The following is a 16,031-nucleotide window of genomic DNA, read 5'->3' as shown; positions in this document are numbered from 1 at the left end:
TTTTCGCAAACCGCACAAACCATATCAGATTTTCCATTACATTTTAATTTTTAAAACAATTTAATCAAAGTATTTTTAGTTTATATGGATTAGGCCTACTACGTCATTTTCCTCTCTATTTTAACTAGTTATTTATATCACAAGCTAGTGCTGCTTAGGTGCAGCGGGGGCTACGCCCCCGATTTGAAATCTCAATTTTGATCAAATAAATCATAATAACAACGATTTATTTTTTCAGTGTGGTTTTTATATATAATTCCCTGGGTTAGTTTTAATATCCACAAGAAATTTGATCTAATTCAAAAATTCAGTTATTCTCAGCAATGGCAATTTTCCATAAGCCAACTAGCCCTACGGTGAAAGGCAGAAATAGCCCCAACAAGGTCGTCTACACAAAATATATTTTATGCCACTATAATTAATTTTTCTGTTTACGCCTTTACATATAGTTGATAGAGGTTAAATTCTCTATTTCACTAGTATTTTTTAATATATTAAGATTTCTATCGTTATTCTAAAAGAAATTATATGAAAAAGCTTTTCGAAAAATCTTTCATAAAAAAGTCAAATGTTTTTACTTTATATCTTCAGAACGGCTAGTCATATATTCTTGAAATTTCCAATATTAGTGCGCATGATAATGATGCACACATGGATAAAAGCTCAATTTTTTAAATTAAATACAGAGCTAAATAATTAGAAAAGAGCGACCTGGCCCCAGGCCTTTTAGCCCCACTCGCCCCTAATAATAATTATTATGAAGATTTTAAAAATATAACTGTTTTATAAACTATAGAAATGAAAAACTTTCACGTCAACATTTTTCGTCTACGTATTCTTAAACTTAAAGCTTAAACTAGAGTTTGGAGAAAAAAGAAAAAGCTATTTTTGTAATGGTAACATAGGGCCTATATAGAACCCTGGGGATAAGGTAGGGTAAAGAAGGCAGGTATAGAGTTTAGAGGTGGAGTAAGGTAAAAAGGTATAAGGCTTGGAGGGGGGCTGGCAAACAGGGCGGTTTTGATTTTCTCGTCTGATCGTCCGATGGAATAACATGACAGTTTCTTCATCATAGTTTTCTGATTTCAATAATATAATTTGATAAAGCGTGTTGCTGCATTCAAGATTATTTTTTAAAAATAGTATTTTTTCCTGGCTGTCTATTTTCTAACCGACGTATTCAAAAATTCTTAAACCGAAAAGAATAATAGGGTACTGTACTAGATGCATGCCTTGTCTCATCAACTAAATATATTATATAACATGTTCAACTTTAAAGTGCAGGTATAATATAAGAGTGCATAGTGAGTTCAGTTCGTTGTCAGACAGCGTTCTAAACGAAATCTGTAAACTCGCAGCTACAATGTAGAGTAATATACCTGATTTATTAAACTCACAATATTACTTTTTAAAATTAATTAATTGTCTTTTATACAATTACAAAAAAACTGCGCTTTACATTAAATAAACATGACATATGCGAAACATAATTTAGTCTTCAAAAATTAGAAGGAATGTTAACTAGATATCGATCATCGCGACGGCTCTCAGAGACGCTTTGTGGTGATTTCTGAGCAATGGTAGCCTACAGCGCGATCAGCGCGATGCACTTTTTTGTAAGGCGCGATGCACCCTCCGATATTCTGATTGGTCAGTGGGCTTCCCCTTCCTTCATTGCACTGCTTCTCTCACGGCCAAAACAAACAACGAGTTTCTCCATGACAGTTGGTGTTTACAACCCAGAATGAACGACAAAAACTTTTTTAAATCAGTAGCTAAAAGTGTGCTGCAAGAACAACTGAGCCTAGAGATGTAAATGTGCTAGTGAAAAAAGAATGAAGGATCTCGTAATAGTAAGATCAAGTCCATTTGTAACTCCTCTTGTCCAGACTAATGTATATCAGTAAAGAAAGTGAACGTTCAAGATCAATTTGTCAGCAATCATTTGGAGAAGAGCATGATGTGTTATTAACCAACAAAGTGATAAGTATCATTTAACTTTGTATTAAACCAAACACAATTAGCAGTTTGAATAATTTTAACAGTTCTGCAGGAAAAATTGGAGAGCTCGATATTGAGTATGACCAACAAGTAATAGACAAAAGACCAAGATAAAGAAAAGACTCAACAAGGAGTTAATCAAGACCAAACACACAAGAACGAACAGTACAAGAGAATAAGATCCAGCAAACATGATAAACTAAAAGAAACAATTTGTTGAAAGCATTCGCATCACCACAGTCATTTCATATTTGTGTTTGACATAATTGCCAGTTAATATTACCACATTCCGCATAATATGCAACTGTAGGAGTTATTGACAAAATAAAAAAACGGGTTTTCGCTTGTAAAATTTTTCGCCGCCATATAAGGTTTTACGGCAAAAATACAAAAAATGCATACTTTATTTACATGGATAGAAAATCGTTCATTTCTTTATCGTTTACAAAAAAAATTGGAATTTCAGACCCATTATTTTAGGAAATATAGACATTTAAAAAAGAGAGCTTTTGGGAAATTTTGGACAGCAAATTTTACTGCAGTTTAGAAGGGCAGAAAGATTTGAGGGCGGAGCTAAGCTATTTTTTCATAAAATGCAAATTTCAATTTACACAATAATTCATTAATTTTTTTTAAAGACATGTAGAATCGATGTAGGGGAACACGATTAATTTTTTTTTTAAATTTTTAACAAATTTTAAGGCTTATAAAGCAAACGTCCCACCCTACCCTCCCTAGTGTCCTCACTTACCCCTCAAAATAGGTTCCTCCCACAAATTTTTGAAAACTTTAGCCGTCTCCTACGGGTAAACGGTTTACTCTAAAATTAAATAAAATATATAAGGGGTACCTTTGAATGTGAAATACATAAAAATGTAAAAAAAATAAAATAGGGTGATTAAATTCTGGGAGATATGCGAGGAAAAAGAAAACTGTCCCGTGTTACTCCAGTATCCCCTACACTGTTAAAAAAGGCTTTGATTTTCGGTAAATTGATATTACCGAAAATTGTTACCTCGTAGGAGAGAGTGGGGCGACTGGCTCACTTTTTTCTCTTAGCTTCCATTCCATTATTTTCTAACGGATTTAGATCCATCAAATCTTAAAAGAAAGAGAATCCTTCCTGCTCTAAATGGTGATTTTTTCAATCCGATCTAAATAAATTAAGACAAGGTTATTGCCGATTTAAAAAAAAAGCAAACCCGCCCCAGATACGGGGTCTTTTGCTCACACCGCCAGGGTGTCTCGGCCCTGTATTTCTTACGGAAAAACCGTTGACTGACAGTAGAAATTTAAAATTAAGAAAATAACCCAATAATGCAACCCACCAACGGAATATCAATTAAAAATCTTAAATAAGTATGGTAGTTGACTAAAAACACGAAAAAAGTCGAACACAAATAATTTTACTGCTATCATTTGCAATTTTATGTAAGCCAAGAAGCCCCGACACTGTGTGGCCGATGCGCCCCCAACAAAAGGGTCTTAGTATATTATTGAATATCTCTTATTTAAACTATTGTAAATATAAAACAAATTAAACAGGCTTAAAGAGGAAATAACGTAGAGTATTTTCCATATTTTCTTATAATTTTAAAGTAATCGGGAAAGCCGATACTTGATTCGAAAGTCCTAAGGGCAAAAGAGGGGGCATGCATGAAGCAGCATGAAAAAGGGTGAAAAGGGGGGGGGGGGTAAAGAGCAAAATTCATCACATTTTAAGGACCACCCACAAAAAATGACTTAAAGTCCATTTTAAAGTGGGGAGAGCTAATCTCAATTTTGAAGTGAGATTTCGGGGATAAATTTTTATTTAAAAAATAAAAATTACCATGAGCATCAGCGTGAAAAATTGATTCTAATGATATTTTTTTCAAAAGAATCCCTTATTCATGCACCAACTCTATTATAGTCAGGGTCAGGGTGTAAGATTCTGAGAGTTGCCAACCTCCCGGGAACAGTATACTATTTTAATTTCCACTGACAGTTTTTGTTCTATAAGTTTTTTGTTTAATTTGCAACTTAATGGCCAAGTCATACAGATGGCTCATTCAATCATATCCTTATGTTAACACTGTGTAAATCATGACATGATATGGTCTTAAGAAAGGAGATCGACCGCTTATTATGGGATATCGTTTCCAGCACCTTTTAGCGTTGATTAGTTCTACTTAGTTAATCAAACAGTAAAAAAACCATCAATAACAATAAATCTAGTATAACTAGTGATTTAATTGATTCACAGTTTTGGTGCCGAAACCCGGAATCATCCCGCTAGCGAAGGGATAGTAGTGCCAGCTATGTAGCACACATTTTTCTTTGGTAAATAGATAAGTACTCCATTTCCGTAGCAAAAATTTAAGCTCATACATCCCACCCATCTACCTGAGTAAATATTGTAGCCCAATTGAAGCTCCTTAAATTAATAGTGTCCACTTTCCTATCTCTCGCTTGTACTCGCGCCTGACAGAGCGTACCACGATCCCAATAGGGTCAGGACCGACCTCAAAAACGGAGGAGGTGGCTTAAAAGTCATGTGATCTTCCGGCATGAGCGAAAGGGTTCATTGGTTCATGAACAACCAATAGAAATGGATCACGTGATCCGTGAAACCAATAGAGTGCGTCAGCCTCAAAACTTTTTTAGCCCGCATAACTATTTCTTTTCAAACGACTTAGAGAATACAAGATGTCTCACCGTCTCTTGGACGGCTTTATTAAAGCTGATTCAAATAATATTCCTGTCGTCGATATACATATGTTGAAATGTTAATGTTGAAATCATCCTTGTACCCTACGATAAAGAATATGTCGAGTCTCTTCTTCAAAAGAGTTTGCAATTTTGGATAGATTCCATATGGCCTGTTCTCATTTCCATTTAATGTATCCACTGCAATACATTGATGATTAAATCAGACGATAAACTTTCACTTACTTTATGAAAGGATTTTGCAAATTGACAAGGCCACAAACAATTTTTATTACATCATCAACATGCTTAAGTTGCTGGTTTGTTATGCATTCATGAGGGGAAACAAAACAAAACTCACGTATTCGCCTAGTAGCTCTTTCCACATGAATGCGTAAACCTGAAATCCTTCTACTATCAATAGCATCTCTCTTGCTTGAATGTGAATCTTGTTTGAACCAAAAGATGAGCATGCTACATTGGCTAGTAAGCCATGCTTGGCGAAGTCAAATTTATTAGTTTGAACTGCCTTGCTTCGAACTGGTACAAACGTTTTAAAGTGTTGGTCAGTTTGCACAACAATATCTTTCAACTGAATGGATATTGGCTAGTGGCTGATGTCATTGACATTTTAGTTGGAGAAGTCTGTAAAAAAACTTCTTACAATGAAATGAATACAAAAATATATACAATGATTCGAGTCCGAATGGCGAAGCTAATAATCGCATACGCAGAAAAAAAATACCATGTCACTTTGTCTGTCTGTCTGTATGTAACGCTCCATAGCTCGGGCGTTTCAAGATAGATTTCAGACTTTTTGGTCTTAAAAATTAGAAAAAAAATATGCGGTGCGACCAGAACAAAAAAGATTCCATTTTCTTATCTCCCGTTATTAATGAAAAACTGTTAAAATAATTGCTTAACGACTGGTGACATCTGGCGGTTGCGACTACAACTTTTTCACCTTAGGTTTAAATTCCACTTTCCATTATCGCCTAATAGGTTCCCTCGTTTTAGGATACCTTTTTTTTGGTCTTAAAAATTAGACCAAAAATATGCGGTGCGACCAGAACAAAAAAATTTAATTACCCGAAGGGTTACTGGTCAAAGTTTCGTTTGCAGTATGGTTTACATGGGCACCCTCAGTTCTCGTAACACTACACAGATGGCTTTTTGCAGTTATCGTAACACTACATAGATGGATGCACTAGTTTTTTGCAATTATTGATTGTAATCAACAATTTAATTGCATTTCAATGGCAGTAATCGGTAGCTTACAACTTTTTACATCTATTCTGAAAATTTGGTTGCAATCGATTCAGGCGTTTGATCAAACGGAGTTCTTGTTACTTTTTGACAGAATTTCAATAGCTGTTACAGCAGACGATAATACAGAGACATGTGACAGGGATATAAACGTAACTTGACAATCGACTTGTAGCCCGTATGAAAAAATGAAATGGATAGTCATAGTAGTAGTACTGTGTTCTTTGTCAGTTATAGTTGACAACGCGAGTGTTATTATTTCGTTATCACTAAGTACTGCTTGATTTGAATTGTATGGTACTTTTTTTGTCTTAAGTTATCATCTAGGTGGAGAATTTTCATTAAGATTCAACGATAGAACTATAAGTCACTGGGTGTTTTCAAGAAACACCATCAATCTCCATTTTAAGTGAGCGTGAGTTACTTCAATTCTTTGTTCAACTGCATAATATGGTTGTCAGTGGTTCTCATCTAGGCTGACAAAACTTTATCAATCCAGTCATCTCTAGCCTGTCTTATTTTTCTTTTCAAAATTATCATCCTGTTGGAGTAATATTGTATGATAGAATACAAGTCACTGTATGTTATCACCAAACGCTATCAATCTCCAGTAAAAGAAGTGCTAATAGTTAGTTACTTACATTTAATTTTAACAAGATCCGGTGTGACGTGGGGTGGCGGGGCGAAGCCTCCGCCGCACCAAAGTCACGCCTTACCCTTACTCCGCGCCATATCATATTAGGTTTTTTGGAATTGAATTTGTATTTAATGTTTAGATAGAACTATGCAGAAATATGCTTTTCATCTCTTTCTCGATTTCTGCATATTACATACTTCCGGAAACTAAGGGCATAACATTTTTGTTTTAAATATTATTAATTAATCTTAATAATAGGCCTACCTTTATAACAGAATATTATTATTATTCTATAACTATTCTATAGCTCTGCCTTTATAAAACTATACCAACTCAACTAGTATACCCTTAACATCCCCTTCGGGTACCTTGCGGCGTACGTACGCTGCCTACAGTTTACTTAATTACTTCTCCCGTAAGTAATGAAAAACTGCTAATTGCTAATTCCTTTACGAATAGTGACATCTGGCGGTTGCGACTACAACTTTTTCACTTAGGTCTAAATTCCACTTTCCACTATAGCTTCCCTCGTTTTGACTCCTGCCATGTCAATGCGTGAAAACCTCTGTCGTGCAAATTTACCTCCGGAGGCTCTGCGTGAAAACCCTCTATCCTGCAAATATATCGCAGGAGGCCATTGCGCTATTGCAAAGATTGCTTAACCAAAGTAGTCGTCGATTTAGTGGCTTTGGTTTTAGGTTCGTGTGGCGAAGATGGATGGTTCTAATCCATCCCTCATCAACACCATTTATCGCGAACATCGGCTTGTATGGGCTAGGGGACTAGTATGGGCTAGGGGATGTGTAGTCAACGTTGAGTACCGACGAAATATCGTGAAAAGAAATTTTCACGAACAAAATACGACACTGACGCACAACAATAAATTTAATTAAAATTGTTCAAATTCAAAGATGAGAGAGAATGTAGTGGTTATAGCGCTAGTTCAGTAATGAAAAGATTCATTGTGCAAATCCTGACAAGATCTCATGAGACAAGTCAAAATTTCGTGAAAAAAATTTTTCCCCCAAAATTGAAGAGAAAAATCAGAGAATTATCAGAAAAAAATTACCGCAGTCGCCCATGCGTGAAAATCTATGCACTACAAATTTACCGCCGAAGGTAAAGCGTGAATATTCTCTATCCTGCAAATTTACAGCAGGGGGCAATACGTGAATATCCTCTATCATTCAAATTTACCGACGGAGGCAATGCTAGAAAACAACACGTTGGTAATTTTACCGCCGTAGGTAATTGCTCTTTTGCAAAGTTTGCATAAGCAATGAGACTGTTGGTATAGTCACGAGTAATTCCTCGAGAAACAATAACAATAAGTAACGGGCAGGATGAGAATAACGGGCAGGGAGTTAACGGGCCACAAAAAAATTCAATCGCTGTAAGTCAAAATTATAATTTGTAGCCACACCCAAAGATGTACGACGGCCAATCTATCAACAAAAAACACAAACAACTACCACAGAATTTGCCGATGCAAGCGGCCGCGGAGCGGATATATACGGTATATATCCGGTATATTTTGGGTGGAAGGGTTTCAATCATGGGCCATGCGACATAATTCGCATAAACTATAATTTAAGGCATTGCAATAGAATAATATTTCTTCCAATTAAAATATTTTGCAAATAATTCATCCGAATTGTGCAGCATCAAAATATATTCAATGAGCTCTTTAGGAGATCGAAAATCTTTAACGTTTATGTAAGAATTTGGTGGTGCAAAGCGTTCGTATTCAGACCCACCCATCACAGTTAGAACAGTGTTATATTTTAAGCTCCTGTAAAACTTTTCTGTCACATAATCTGAACACCAAGTGTTTTCAAAGGCCAGATAGAATTTGTAATCGTTGCGTAACATGTCATAGCATTTCGGCGAACAATTTTGCATATTAGTGCAGGATCCGAAAATGTCCACGGGAATATACTTGCTGCTCAGCTGCTGAACGTAGTTTTCGCGCCGAACTGGGGTAACGCAGTTGGACATTTTCATTTCACTTCTAGGGGAGAGCGGGGTTGGATGGGACAGGGGTTGGATGGGACAGAGTGGTTATATGTTAGTTCCTGTAATGACAGAAACATTTCTTTTAGCCGATTTAGAAAGATTAAATAGATGCCTTTAAAGATCATTTGAAACATTTTCTTAATTCTATATATTTAAAAAGATATAGGAAGTTACACTCGGTGTTATTTTTTTTTGTCCCATCCAACCCCGCTCTCCCCTATACCATAATAGTGAAAAGCTACCACATTCACAGTAGCGGCCGCTACGATCGCACTAGTCTATATGGAACCTGTTTAACTTGTTCTATTACACTAGACACAATCATTCTAACGTAGATTTGTGTTTGAATAATAATGTGCGTGCGTGTATTTCATCGATGAAACGAGTGTGTATGCTAAGAAACGGTCGAAGATACACAATAATAATAAAATAGTTGTGTCTGGAAAGACAACACAGAAAGCATTCAAAGTTAGAATTCTTAAAAATATACAACAAGGTATAATTTGCATCAAAATTTATAAATGAGGCTTTTAATTCGATGCTGTAAGTAATTTACCAAGACGGCATAAGGTGCATCTATGTAGTTTATGGAACGATTAAACCCATATGATAGAGAAAAGGAGAGTTAGAAGGCAGTGAAGGCATGGGGGGGGAGGGGGTGACGGTCGAGGAAGGGGAGAGCTAGAACGAGGACGGGTTCTGGAGCTGTTAGATCAAGAAGTGAAAAAGTAGGAAAAAGGTAGGAAATTCCTTCTACTTAACGAAGTAGGAAACTATTTTATCCCTTCTACTTTTGAAAGTAGGGAAAAGTAGGAAATTTTATTCCTTCTACGTTGGAAAATAGGGAAAAGGTAGGAAATTCCTTGATCAGCGAGAGAATGAGACAGTAGAGGAGGGGGCTTAGGCCTATCAATTGCTTCTAATCGATTCACGGATTTATTCGTCAATACAAATTGGACAGAGCACAAATTGCCTAAATTAAGACAGAATTAGGAAACACAGACTACGTTTGAAATAAAATTAGCTCTCACCTAGCATCCACAATTGGGGAGCCGGTCAATAAGGCAATCGTAGACACAAACGACACAAAATCAAATCTAGGGCCTAATCCGGCCTAATCTATGTACATGGGAATAGTGTTAGACAATAAAACACATAAAACTTACATATACAAAATTACCTCAAAGTCTCAAATGAATAATAGGGAGTCACAAGGTGAGAATTCACACCAATAAAGCACAGTAAGAAACGAGTTGTCAATGGCGATACACGCCCTAAAATGAACAATGGCTACCTTCTGTTTCTGCCAAGACACTTAATTAAAACATCAACTGTTCTCTTCTGCCTCGACAAGTGGCCCACCTGGCGGCTTACTTAAATTAATCGATACTCCAGACTTAGACTAAAATGGGGACATGAAATAAAATATACATTTAAATAAAACATTCTTTTTCTCTGGAACATTCCTTCTACTTTAATAAAGTAGGAAATTATTTTTTCATTCTACTTTTGTATAGTAGGTTGAAAGTAGACTATCTAGCATTTTAATGCTTAATAATTATTGTTAAGCTTAATAAGAATTTTGGGAACATGATTATGGTTAGTTTCCCTACTGCAACGGAAATGTGACAAGATTCCATTTTATACCATAAACGTTAATCATGACTTACGATTTTTATGCCACAACCATTTAACATAGCGGTTAGCAAGCTGGAGTGCCACTACAAAGGTGGAAGGTTCAATTCTGGTTGAAGGGAGCTGGTAGAGTAGGGATCAAGTAGACAAATTGTAGATACTCTACTTTCCGGAGATTTTTTTAATGGTAGACAAATAGTATATACTCTACTTTTGGACTACTATTTCGCGACTTTATTGCAATTGTAGAAGTTACGTTCACAAGGTAGAAAGCCCTACCAAAAAGTACTATGTCCATTTCGCTACCGAAAAAGTAGCCGAAAGTAGGCAAAAATAGGAAGAAAAATCTTAGAGTGTACTAGTGATTGTTGGTTGCGAAGGTTACTATGTAAGAAGCGTTTCTCAACTTATAAGTTGCGCTTTCCGTTTCGCATCTTATGAGTAGTGCTAAGTAGCCCCATTTTGAACAAGAGTGCAAGTGCGGCTTAGGTGCAGCGGGGGCGCAGTTCCCGCTACCCCACACCGCCTTGCAATTACTATCTTTCTTAACAGTTTCCATGCAACAAATTACAAATTACCGACTTACCGTCCATTTTAGAGTGACATCAGAAGCTAGTCTTTAATAATTTTCGCAAACCGCACAAACCATATCAGATTTTCCATTACATTTTAATTTTTAAAACAATTTAATCAAAGTATTGTGTACTAGTGATTGTTGGTTGCGAAGGTTACTATGTAAGAAGCGTTTCTCAACTTATAAGTTGCGCTTTCCGTTTCGCATCTTATGAGTAGTGCTAAGTAGCCCCATTTTGAACAAGAGTGCAAGTGCGGCTTAGGTGCAGCGGGGGCGCAGTTCCCGCTACCCCACACCGCCTTGCAATTACTATCTTTCTTAACAGTTTCCATGCAACAAATTACAAATTACCGACTTACCGTCCATTTTAGAGTGACATCAGAAGCTAGTCTTTAATAATTTTCGCAAACCGCACAAACCATATCAGATTTTCCATTACATTTTAATTTTTAAAACAATTTAATCAAAGTATTTTTAGTTTATATGGATTAGGCCTACTACGTCATTTTCCTCTCTATTTTAACTAGTTATTTATATCACAAGCTAGTGCTGCTTAGGTGCAGCGGGGGCTACGCCCCCGATTTGAAATCTCAATTTTGATCAAATAAATCATAATAACAACGATTTATTTTTTCAGTGTGGTTTTTATATATAATTCCCTGGGTTAGTTTTAATATCCATAAGAAATTTGATCTAATTCAAAAATTCAGTTATTCTCAGCAATGGCAATTTTCCATAAGCCAACTAGCCTTCGGTGAAAGGCAGAAATAGCCCCAACAAGGTCGTCTACACAAAATATATTTTATGCCACTATAATTAATTTTTCTGTTTACGCCTTTACATATAGTTGATAGAGGATAAAATTCTCTATTTCACTAGTATTTTTTAATATTTCTATCGTTATTCTAAAAGAAATTATATGAAAAAGCTTTTCGAAAAATCTTTCATAAAAAAGTCAAGTGTTTTTACTTTATATCTTCAGAACGGCTAGTCATATATTCTTGAAATTTCCAATATTAGTGCGCATGATAATGATGCACACATGGATAAAAGCTTAATTTTTTAAATTAAATACAGAGCTAAATAATTAGAAAAGAGCGACCTGCCCCCAGGCCTTTTAGCCCCACTCGCCCCTAATAATAATTATTATGAAGATTTTAAAAATATAAATGTTTCAATATATATTTTTGTAATGGTAACATAGGGCCTATATAGAACCCTGGGGATAAGGTAGGGTAAAGAAGGCAGGTATAGAGTTTATAGGTGGAGTAAGGTAAAAAGGTATAAGGCTTTGAGGGGGGCTGGCAAACAGGGCGGTTTTGATTTTCTCGTCTGATCGTCCGATGGAATAACATGACAGGTTCTTCATCATAGTTTTGTGATTTCAATCATCCTATACTATAATACAAGTCGTCGCTTGGGCAGGGCTAAAATAGTATGTGTTCACGCGCTGATTGGCTCCCAGAGTTTCTACCTGTTTTGGGTCTTTACCCTCAAGGGAAAATCCTCGAGTTGCAAGAGGGAGGCTGAGTCGCTGAAGGGGGGATCTAGCTAGGGTAGAAAATGTGGCGAAAGGAACACGTCAACACGGAAATTCGTTCGTTTTTTTTTACCTACGATAGCTGTTAAGCGAAAATGACGTTTGTAAAAAATGAACTTCATATTTAACACTAAGGGAAATGTGTTCACCAAATAATAAAGACTAAAATCGGCTTACTAACATATAAATAACGAGACGGCAGTATGTAAATTTCACTCACCACGGTTTAAGCTACGGCAAAGTATATAAAGGGTGGCAGAAACAGAATAAAATGAAATTGCTATTTCTCTTCTCACAAGGAAAAATGTCGTGATCAGTATTTAATTCAAAGATTTTAAGGAACTTAGAAATAAAAGGGAGAACAGGCACGTTTCAAGGAGAAAGAAAATCGCTTAAATATAATAAACCGGGGCTTCTTTGTCGGGGTCTAACACTACTGCTACTATAACTACTTTTTGCGAAAAATTTTTTTCCTATTAATAATCAAAATTCTTGAATTAACGGGTATTAAAAATTAAAGACAGAAGAAAAAGAAAATTTGATTCACGGTCTTACACAATGAAATTGATTCAATTGCTACTAGGAAAAACGTTAGTGACCGGTAACAAAACAAAAGACAGCAAAACCAGTCTTAAAATTAATAATAAAAGTATAAAACCCCGAGAATTAACGTATAAGAAAAAAAAGACAGAAGAAAACGAATTTGATGGTCAAACACAATGCAATTGAATCAATTGCAACTCGGAAAAACGTGAGTGACGGGTAACTAATCAAAAGACAATAATACCCGTCTTAAATTAAACTGTTTGACTACGCACCCGCGACTAAAACACACCAAAATTTCGGGTAAAAGACGAATAGCTGTACCACTAATATTAAGCGAGGGGCAGGCGACAGAATATCAGGCGACGAATCGACGGGCAGGCTACGAATATTGGGTAATAAATAAACTACGGACAAGAAATGAACAGGCTAATCAAGATATCACGCAATTAAAATAAATTGCAAATAAAAAAGTCTTTACAACTTAAAACAAATAAAAGAAAAAAAGTGATCAAAAAACGAAAAAGATCTGGCAAGAAGAAAATTAATAAGGTAACAAATGAGATTGACGGGCAAGATGTCAACAGGGGAGAAAAATATAAAAAAAATGGCGAAGCACGGAAATTTGTTAATTTTTAAAATTTACGAGAGCTGTGAAGTGAAAACGACATTTGTAAAAAATTAACTTCATGGTAAAAACCAAGAGGAATATAATCATGAAATAATAAAGGCGGGAATCGCCCAACTAACTTATAAATAACAAGCAGGCAATGTGTGAATTTCACTCATCTTGGTTTGAGCTAGGCAAAGTATATAAAAGGTCACGGTGAACGAAGAAACCCGTCTATTTCTGTTTCAATAAGCTCTCTATCATGGAGAAATAAGGCCGCTTTGAAGGTTTATAAAAAGTAGTCCTTCTGTCTTAGGGTTCTGTTTGCCTGTCCCTCGTCTGCCGTCTATGGCAAACAAAAATATAACTGGCAAAAGGAGAATGAGAATGAAAAGGAGTCGATAAGATTAACATGCAAGATGTAAAATGGGTGGGGAAATAATTGAATCACTCTGTTTCATAATGAAAAAAAATTCAGCAACTCCAAAATTGCAACATCGACCACTCTGAAAAAAATACTAACTGCCACTAACTTTGCCGATACAAGCGGAAGCGGAACGGATGTAGCGAGGATACATACATACAAAGCCGCGAGAGGAGTGCTGGAGATCCTCGCGGCTAAAGAGTGGAGCCCGCTTCAAAAGTTGCAACATCGACCACTCCATAAATAAAAACCAATAACTGCCACTAACTTTGGTTAGGTTAGGTAAGGATAGGTTAGGTTAGGTTAGGATAAGTTATGGGTCTATTTTCGAAGTAATCTCGAACGTCTGGAAAAGTAAAAGACCAAATCGCTTACGAAAAACACGAATCCACGTTGCCTTGGAAAATCATTAACAAACCAAATTCTTATGTTTCCGTTACGTTAGCTTACAACTGGCACAAGATTACTAGTATAATTTGATAAAGCGTGTTGCTGCATTCAAGATTATTTTTTTAAAATAGTATTTCTTCCTGGCTGTCTATTTTCTAACCGACGTATTCAAAAATTCTTAAACCGAAAAGAATAAAAGGGTACTGTACTAGATGCATGCCTTGTCTCATCAACTAAATATATTATATAGTGAGTTCAGTTCGTTGTCGGACAGCGTTCTAAACGAAATCTGTAAACTCGCAGCCACAATGTAGAGTAATATACCTGATTTATTAAACTCACAATATTACTTTTTAAAATTAATTAATTGTCTTTTATACAATTACAAAAAAACTGCGCTTTACATTAAATAAACATGACATATGCGAAACATAATTTAGTCTTCAAAAATTAGAAGGAATGTTAACTAGATATCGATCATCGCGACGGCTCTCAGAGACGCTTTGTGGTGATTTCTGAGCAATGGTAGCCTACAGCGCGATCAGCGCGATGCACTTTTTTGTAAGGCGCGATGCACCCTCCGATATTCTGATTGGTCAGTGGGCTTCCCCTTCCTTCATTGCACTGCTTCTCTCACGGCCAAAAAAAACAACGAGTTTCTCCATGACAGTTGGTGTTAACAACCCAGAATGAACGACAAAAACTTTTTAAAATCAGTAGCTAAAAGTGTGCTGCAAGAACAACTGAGCCTAGAGATGTAAATGTGCTAGTGAAAAAAGAATGAAGGATTTCGTAATAGTAAGATCAAGTCCATTTGTAACTCCTCTTGTCCAGACTAATGTATATCAGTAAAGAAAGTGAACGTTCAAGATCAATTTGTCAGCAATCATTTGGAGAAGAGCATGATGTGTTATTAACCAACAAAGTGATAAGTATCATTTAACTATGTATTAAACCAAACACAATTAGCAGTTTGAATAATTTTAACAGTTCTGCAGGAAAAATTGGAGAGCTCGATATTGAGTATGACCAACAAGTAATAGACAAAAGACCAAGATAAAGAAAAGACTCAACAAGGAGTTAATCAAGACCAAACACACAAGAACGAACAGTACAAGAGAATAAGATCCAGCAAACATGATAAACTAAAAGAAACAATTTGTTGAAAGCATTCGCATCACCACAGTCATTTCATATTTGTGTTTGACATAATTGCCAGTTAATATTACCACATTCCGCATAATATGCAACTGTAGGAGTTATTGACAAAATAAAAAAACGGGTTTTCGCTTGTAAAATTTTTCGCCGCCATATAAGGTTTTACGGCAAAAATACAAAAAATGCATACTTTATTTACATGGATAGAAAATCGTTCATTTCTTTATCGTTTACAAAAAAAATTGGAATTTCAGACCCATTATTTTAGGAAATATAGACATTTAAAAAAGAGAGCTTTTGGGAAATTTTGGACAGCAAATTTTACTGCAGTTTAGAAGGGCAGAAAGATTTGAGGGCGGAGCTAAGCTATTTTTTCATAAAATGCAAATTTCAATTTACACAATAATTCATTAATTTTTTTTAAAGACATGTAGAATCGATGTAGGGGAACACGATTAATTTTTTTTTTAAATTTTTAACAAATTTTAAGGCTTATAAAGCAAACGTCCCACCCTACCCTCCCTAGTGTCCTCACTTACCCCTCAAAAT

At 35.8% G+C, this 16,031-nt stretch overlaps 1 long non-coding RNA gene across 2 annotated transcripts; it reads right to left on the bottom strand.

The window, feature by feature from the left end:
• Positions 1–8,625: 8,625 nt before the first annotated feature.
• Positions 8,626–10,212, bottom strand: LOC124200357. 2 transcript variants are annotated; one of them, XR_006877287.1, is made up of 3 exons: positions 9,789–10,212; positions 9,640–9,727; positions 8,626–8,667 (listed from the first exon to the last, which is right to left on the bottom strand). It is a non-coding gene; the product is annotated as an uncharacterized LOC124200357 (long non-coding RNA). The 2 variants fall into 2 exon arrangements; XR_006877286.1 differs by lacking the exon at positions 8,626–8,667 and adding an exon at positions 9,267–9,581.
• Between the last annotated feature and the right edge of the window lie 5,819 nt (positions 10,213–16,031).

Source organism: Daphnia pulex, chromosome 8, assembly GCF_021134715.1.
Source record: "Daphnia pulex isolate KAP4 chromosome 8, ASM2113471v1".
Lineage (NCBI taxonomy): Eukaryota > Metazoa > Arthropoda > Branchiopoda > Diplostraca > Daphniidae > Daphnia > Daphnia pulex.
The sequence above is the reverse complement of the archived record's forward strand: the minus strand, read 5'-3'. Positions and strand labels throughout refer to the sequence as shown.